We start from the raw sequence: 8,433 nt of genomic DNA on the forward strand, positions 1-8,433 counted from the left end.
AACCAATGTAATAAATAAAAGTCATAAATTTTTACTTTAAAGTTTTCATGTTTTTCTATATCTCTTTATACATGCCTCTTCTATAATATGTATTATGGTGCGACCGTTGGGGCGAGCGCAGCAGGTGATCAAAAAATGAATTACGATAAATCAATAAAAATAAAAGTGGTGACGTAAAGTAAATGAATTTGAATGCAAAATAAAATAAATATACCTATTTTTCCAGTAAATTTTCATTATTCATAATTCATAAGATTTTTTATTTATTTATATACTGGTCGCACGCCAGTATAGAATTTATCTCAGATAAAATGTTGTTGAGTAATAAAGATTTTAACATAAGGTACACTGCAGTTTATTTCCTCTTTTCTTGCAGCAGACATTTTTCTTAAACTTACATATAAAAATTGACTTATCACAGAGTCCCTCCTCCCTGTTTAAAAAAAAAATCCAATTTACGTAATATATATAAAAAATTTGTTGATCACTTAAGGAAAATGGATCCCCCGGGAGCATGTAATAAATAGAAGTGAAAATAAAGACACATTTGAGCAGATAAAGAGCTAAAGGCATACCTCGCACTCCCCATTCCTCACCCCGAATCGGCGATTATAAGTATTTTCCTGATTTTGAGAATTTTATTTTTCTTTTTGATTGTGAAGATTTTTTAAATGATCTTGCCTCGCCCCCTTTTAAAAAACGTTCCTGGAAATTACCGTAAATAAAGTGAATAAAATAAATGTGAGCATTCATCCAAATGAAAGCAAGTTAAAGCTGTTTCCTATCTCTAAAGAAATGTCCCGATTCGTTAGCTCTGCATGATTTTGAGAAGATTTTGGTATTTATATTTCAGCAGATTTACAATAAATACGTAGAGTAGTTTCCCCTTATTGTGACGTCAAATTTCACGTCGGTCAACTGTCTCTTTGAAAACACACTAGAAAAAAAACCATGCGAAAAATACTGTTTTGTTTACTTAAAAAGCATGATGTTCTGGCCCCGAGGTTATAAAACTTTCTTGAGTACGATCTCGAACTCCAAATCGTACTCCGTGCTCCAAACCGTACTCAAGGTATCGAGGTTATAAACTTTTTCATACTCATACTCGTCACTGGCGTCGGAAGCAAATTGAAAGTGGGGGGGGGGGGGCTAGACTAATCCTCAGAAGTATTGAGAAAAAAGTAATTCCCAAATTCATGAAAATCCTAATCCGTTGGGGGGGGGGGGGGGAGGTTTACCTATACTTCCAAAAGAAAAAAAATTTACTTTCCCAAATTTTCTTTTCCAACATCACGAAATTCCTAATCCGGGGGGGGGGGGGGGGGGGGGGGCTAGTATGCTTCTGGATCCAACTTCTCAATCTTTGAAGGTAAATTTAGGAACAATAATCTTTCCTGCGATAAAAAGTGGGGGGGGGGGGGGGGGGGGCTGAACCCTCTATCATACTATGTTTCTAATGGTTTCGTATAACTTTGAAAACAAGATACAAAACGGCGATTCTCTGAGTAAGCTATGAAGCTTTCTCAAAGTCGTACTCAAGACATTTAATCTAAATAAAATGCAGTGCAAACATATAATATTGTTCATATTGTAACGTTGCTGTATTATACGCTATAATTTAATCATATTTACATGTATATGAATTAAAATGGAAAGTTTTTACCATTAATGACATATCTAGAATAGGTATAATGGAGGTGAATTTAAGAGTAAGGGCGAACTGCAACCAAGATTATCAAAATAACTTTTAGATAGTTTGCTTCATTAATTAATGTACATATACATGTAAATCTACGTACAAAATACTACCGTTGAATAGCTCGACTTTTTAAGAATTCTGTTTTTAGTCAAATACTACCCATACACCCCATCATTTAAAACAAAGAAATCACTGTACATGTATCGTTATTAATCAATTTCAATCAGATGTACTTGCTGGGTCTGTTTTTTGATTACAGTGAAAATGTAGGTTAGTTCTAAACATTAATAAAGGATGGGGGATGCATAAAAGTCTAAAACTTTCTATTACTTACTTATTAATCAATTATCATTTATGTTGCATGCCACAAAACTTGGAAAGGGAAACATTTTATAGAATAAGCGTTAAATCAGTGGCGGAGTAAAGGAGGTCGCACCCAGCACCCCCCCCCCCCCCCACAGCCCTAAAAAATTGTCCAAATAAAGTTAAATCATACTCCTTCTGGCAAAGAAAATGTACAACTTGCAAGTCTTAATTACCTTTTTTTTTAACTTGGGGGATTTCTCTACATTAGACTGATTTCAATGGTGCAATAGGAAGAAAACGCGTGTGTTCAATGGTGTAACTAAACCCTCCCAGAAAAAAATGTATGTAATCGATTGAAAATACATGTACTACTTGTAATAAAATAGCTTCTTCGCATTTTCATGTGAGAGATTTTTCTCTATATAGCTTAGCTGTGGGAATATTCATCTCTTAAATTATTTTATTTCATTAGCAAGTAACTATCTAGATAATTCATATAGTTATTTATTTTTTATCTAAAGTAACCAAATATTTATGTCAAATACATTAAAATTAACACATGTATTTCGAATTTTAAAGATCAATAGGAAAAGGCTTGCTCAAAAATATCAAATGACGTTACTTAAGATTAAAAATGACACAGTACGTGTATATGTAAATTCTAAACACACATTTTCAAGCCTTGACTACGTGAGAAAAACTTGAACCATCAATAAAACCCCACAAAAAGGGGTACAGCAACTTTAGTACACAGTTTCCTTGAACACGTTGTTTCGGTTTAACGTGGTTCTCATAGTGGAAATTTCAAAAATATTTCAATTAGTGAATTTTCTTTTCTTAAACTCTCGTGCACATTCCCAAAAATATTGAAATGAGAAACTTTACGTGTGTCCTTGGCTTTTGGCATATGTTAATTGATGCAATTCCAACCCCAACCCCCACCCCACCCCTTCAAGATATTTTTTTCTCACAAGAATTAAGGCAAGTATAGTATGTTGCAATTAAATTGGAATACCCCTATAATTTCTTTTGTGTATACTTTCTGAGTGTGAAAATAAATGGATCCTCTCAGTATTTTTATGATTTTCCCAAGTATATGTTTCTATTTTTGAATTAAACTCTTCCTGCTTTTCCTAATACAGGAACTGTTCACTAAATATCTTAAAAGATATCCACTTTGGGGCAGTGACTTTCCAATTTTGTATTGAAGTCGTTTCTGACCTTTTCCTGACATTTCAAATATCAAAATCGTTAAAAAGCCAGGAAAACTAAAGATATATCGAACTAAATTCTATGTTGAAATACTCTCTTCATATCCGTGTAAATTCTTACTTCTTTCTTTTATATTCATATCGTTCCTTACAATATAATTATACTTAATCATCACATGCATGAATCACTATCTGAGTCTCATGAGAGAGAGAGAGAGAGAGAGAGAGAGAGAGATAAACACAATTTGTTGATAATTTTACCAATTACACTGGATTTATCGTCTTTGTTGCTAAAAAATTCATGACTTATAGATGCAGACACATCTCCATGCCTGCAGATGAAGAAGGTAATATGTACATGTAAATAATGTGTTACATTTTGTTGATAAATAATTAATCTGAATACATGTACAGTTTGCCTACATGCAAGGACTATTTACATGAATTACTGTCTGTCTTTCTCCAGAGACGTAAATTTTCATCGATCGGCTTTTAGAGCATACTCCAAATAGTACTCAGCGGAGAACGTACTCCAAAACTTTTATAACCTCGGTTTTTAGAGCCGTACTCAGTGGAGCACATGTGAGTACGAGTTGGAGTATGAGTATGGAAAAAGTTTTATAACCTCGGGGCCTGGAAATTACACAATTTATCTGTTTCTCAAAAGTTTTACTTTGATTCTCGCGAGATGGTATCCAGTCTAGTGAGATCGTCCGACATTGAGGAATTGATTGTGGGTCGAAATTTACTGACGCCAAAAAATTCTGTCGGATCGATGTGTAAGAAATCCATTGTGACGTCACTCGAAAGGACGATAACTCCGTTAGTCTTATGTAATGGAATTTGCGTTGTGTCAGCAGTAACAATGCACGTACTTGTTCTCGTGAGAGTGTGAAAATGAATGGGAAACCATAATTACAGGGAACTACTGGGACGATTAAAGCAATGCATTACTGTTCCGATTTTACTGACGCCAAAAAAATCTGTTGAATGAATGTGCAAATAGTCCGAATTTTCTATTCACGCACGCCTTGTCGGTAGAGCTCGCTGCGCGCCGGCGAGCTGCGCACGCTATAAGGAAGTTTAGTAAAAAAATCTGAAACGACCATCCAGAACGATATTTATACGGTGTTTTTCATCAAATTTGCGTTTTTTCAAATATACAAAAGTGTCAAATGCAAGACAATTACACTGATAGCAACTCAAATAACACGTTTTGCTAAACTGTTATTGGCTTATGTCCATTTGGTTTACACTTGAGTAAATGTTTCTTGTTCCTTATATTAACGATCGTTTTTATAATAAGACAATAAAATACGCTTTTTGTGTAATTAATATTTTTCCGTCTTCATGAACTACCCATTATTTCATACATTTTATTAACATGTTCCAAATAATGGGTAGTACATGAACAAGGAAAAAATATTCATTATACGAAAAGCTTATGTTATTTTCTTATTATAAAAACTACCGTATTTATTTGTTTCATATTTAAAACAAATGATACAAGCACACACGTATTAAGTATTCACTTACTAACAATGTATATATAAATTTGTAGACATAAATGTAATGCATTTACATACTCTGGTATAAACGAACGATCTGTTTTGTTTAAATAACAGAAATATCAAATAAATCAATTTGAAATGTACGATCGATGAATTATATTTATCGTTTTTTCCCTTTTAGTTAATAGTGCCTAATTTTTTAAACCATGGTTTTGCCATTAAAGGGGCATGGTCACGATTTTGGTCAAAAATTATTTTTTCCATTTTAAAGTTTAAAATGCTTCAGTAAGGCATTTTTAATAGGCAACCAAAATTTGAGTGTCATTTGTTGAGTTATAAGCGAGTTACAAGGCTTACAATTCTTCGCTATGTAAACAAAGCTTTTGTTTACATTTTGAACGTTGAAGTAAAAATTCCAGTTTTTGACCTAAAATGAATATTTTACTTGTTAGGAATTGTTTATTTATGCTTAAAATTAATAAGAATATAGACAAATCATCTTGAAAAAGATTTTTTACTGGTATATTGACCCAATGTAAACAAAAACAGGGCAAGAGCCTTGTTTACATGAAGAAGAATTGTGAGCCCTGTATCTTGCTTAAAACTCATCGACGGCCACCCCAATTTCATTTGATCATTAAAAATGCATTCATAAAAGCATTGTAAATAATAAAAACAGGAAAAAAAATGTGACCAAAATCGTGACTATGCCCCTTTAAAGTACTATGTATACTATTTATGACACAAATCTATTGCATACCTGAACATCCTCGAGAAGATAAGATGTATGATTTGCTGAAAATTCTTTAATAATGAAACGTGGTATCTATATTCGATACTTTTTACATGTAACTATAAGCTAGTTCGTTGTCACGATTGGCCAATACTTCCATGATAAAGAATACCACTGTCTAGCATTTTTGGACATGCATAAACCTTCTTTTTCAACTTATTATAATGCAATTTTTATCGATGTGGTACTTTTAACTCAACGAATATTAAAACAAATCAAACTTTAAATTCAAATAGATAAGTTTCAATGTATTTCAATACAGAAAACATGACAAACCTACCGTCCAATCCTGCTACCTGGTGTATATGATACAAAATGCTGATGAACCAGATCAGGACCTTATAACGTGACAACCGGAAACTCTAAAATATTACCTGCAAGTAATATTCCTGTGTGTGTGTGTGTGTGTGTGTGTGTGTGTGTGTGTGTGTGTGTGTGTGTGTGTGTGTGTGTGTGAGAGAGAGAGAGAGAGAGAGAGATAGAGAGAGAGAGAGAGAGAGAGAGATTGGTTTTGTAAAAAGTATGTTTTATCAAAATCACCTCGATCACGTACAATGGCATTAATGACCACGATATTAATGTGATGGCGAATTGGTGTACTGAAATGTAAGATTCCTAGGAAAAACTCAATGGTTACCAACAGTTACGAATTTGACTGTCACATATAATTAGACCCTGCAGCTGGCAGCTTTATCAGATGTCTATGCCACTTTAAGCGTTTGATAAATATGTTAAAGGATGATGAAAGCTTTAACCGGGGATGAAAAACTTAAGTCTTATGAAAATGTTATAATTCCTGTGTTGTTATCCTCTACGGTATTTATACAAAGATGATCACAGATGCTTTGTAACGTTTTGACACGTTTGTCTTACATTGACGGAAAAATTCTTACATGGTACAAACTCCAGACCAGAATTGTTTTTAATTCGAGTACCAATTGTCGTAAAGTGTCGATTGACAGTTCTTTGAAGTGTTGATTAAAATACGAGGACCCTTCATGAGGTCATGTCGTATGTTTTACATTGTAGGCAAAAGAAACAAAACTTTTTTTTATATCCAAAACATCTTGGTATATGGAGGTCTCGCCCTGATTACCAACAGTATGGATTTGAGCCTGAGGCCGACTAACTAATGGTTCTAAGCCCTAGAGACGGTGATTTGGAGCTTACAATACCCACAAGAAAAGATCTCCCGGTTACGTTCAGAGTGACACATTCGGAATCCAAAACGAAATATCGTGAAAATTATGAAACATTAGAAAACGCTGGAAGTTTTCGACATATTAGAGATCATCTGGCAGAGAAGGGATGGTAAGTTCTAGATATTTTGCAAAAGTGAATGCCGACCCTACCAGCCTGTTAAGCTATTCCTAATTAAATGCATCAAAAGTGCTAGTATGTCGAAGGCTGTACCGTTTTAAATCATGTATTCTTCTGCCACAGAGTTTCACTGTCAATTGATAGAAACACTTGTGCGTGGGTTACCGGAAAAAGCCTTTGATGAAAAATCTTTTTTCTCTCAAGTGACATCATCAAAGTAGTGTAAATTGAAAAGGAGAATCACGATATCTGGTGCTCCATTGTTCGACAGTTGACGAAAGCTAACATGTCGCCAGAAATAACGAACTCACGGGACGCTACTGGATTTTGTGGGAATAAACAAAGGACCTAATTCTATGGTGCTGGAAGACATTTTGACTGGATTTATTGTCAAATACATTACATCCTCCGATGAACTATCAACGCAATGAACGTCAAAACACACATCACATTTAAAGAAAGAAAAAAAAATGTTTTTAAAAAGAAACAGATTGCCTCCTTTTTACATACTTGGATATTAATCTATTTTGATTAATCTGTAACCCCCGAAAAATGATTTGTTTTTCAGTATTGAATGCTGATTAAAAATACATATACTTATATGTTACACACTTTTTAGATAAAAAATATAAACAAGATCCATACTTAATATAATACATCGATAAAGCTATGCTTTTTGAAAAGGAGTACTATTTTTTAAGACAGTAATATGGAATGTCATGCCTCACAATTTAGATTAAACTAATTTAAATACATTCGTATGAACATTTGATTTTAATACCAGATGAGTTTATTTATTCATAATGAACAAACTGAGACAGGTTATTCAATTTATTTGAACACATGATTTGTTTTCATAGAATATATTTATATGTAAGGAATGAAAGCAACATTTATCCAATGTATACGAATATAAAATGAGTTGTGGCAGTTTTAGCTGCAGGTCTGTAGCTCCCAGTTTGAAAAATTTGGCTGGACGACCTGGGTGCTACAGTGCCTCCCATAGTAAAAAAAAATCTGCAATTTACGGCGCACAAAAAATTGGGCTAGTTTTGACTGATTAATCCTATTTCCGAACATATTAAAAACAAAAATTTGATTTCAAACAATTTTGCTTTAGACATCATCACTTTACTTGCCACTGATATTCTTTTTAACACTATCATCAGCCCCGTAAAGTGTAGTGGTGCTGTTTGTTTACATTAATAAATGGGTATTCTTAAAGGGTACCTGCAGCCAAGCCGATGTGAAACATATGTCAAAGAGTTTAATTACCAAAATTTAATGCAAAAAACCGCATCGAAATCGATGCAAAAATAACGGAGTTACGCCGCTTCAAAGTGGCTATTTTTACCTGCTTTGGGAAATCTAATCAAGAGAAAACAGAATTAGGCGATAACGAGGCTTCAGCGGAAGTGACGTCACGAGGTCAACAGGAGGGAAATTTCTTTACAAAGCTATACAAATTAAATTCGATTTTTCAGCCAAAATGATTAATATAGGTCTGATGTTTTGACGTATCTAGTTATTTTCAGTATTGTAGATTTAGAAATTTGTATCCGTAATTATTTAATTACAGTCAGATTTATTTTT

General features: G+C 33.6%; 1 pseudogene; it reads left to right on the top strand.

Annotated features, from left to right (window-relative positions):
* The first annotated feature begins 6,258 nt into the window (after positions 1-6,258).
* LOC128168916 (uncharacterized) lies at positions 6,259-7,361 on the top strand (annotated as a pseudogene).
* The last annotated feature ends 1,072 nt before the right edge of the window (positions 7,362-8,433 follow it).

The sequence above is a fragment of the Crassostrea angulata genome, unplaced genomic scaffold (assembly GCF_025612915.1).
Source record: "Crassostrea angulata isolate pt1a10 unplaced genomic scaffold, ASM2561291v2 HiC_scaffold_69, whole genome shotgun sequence".
NCBI classification, from domain to species: domain Eukaryota; kingdom Metazoa; phylum Mollusca; class Bivalvia; order Ostreida; family Ostreidae; genus Magallana; species Magallana angulata.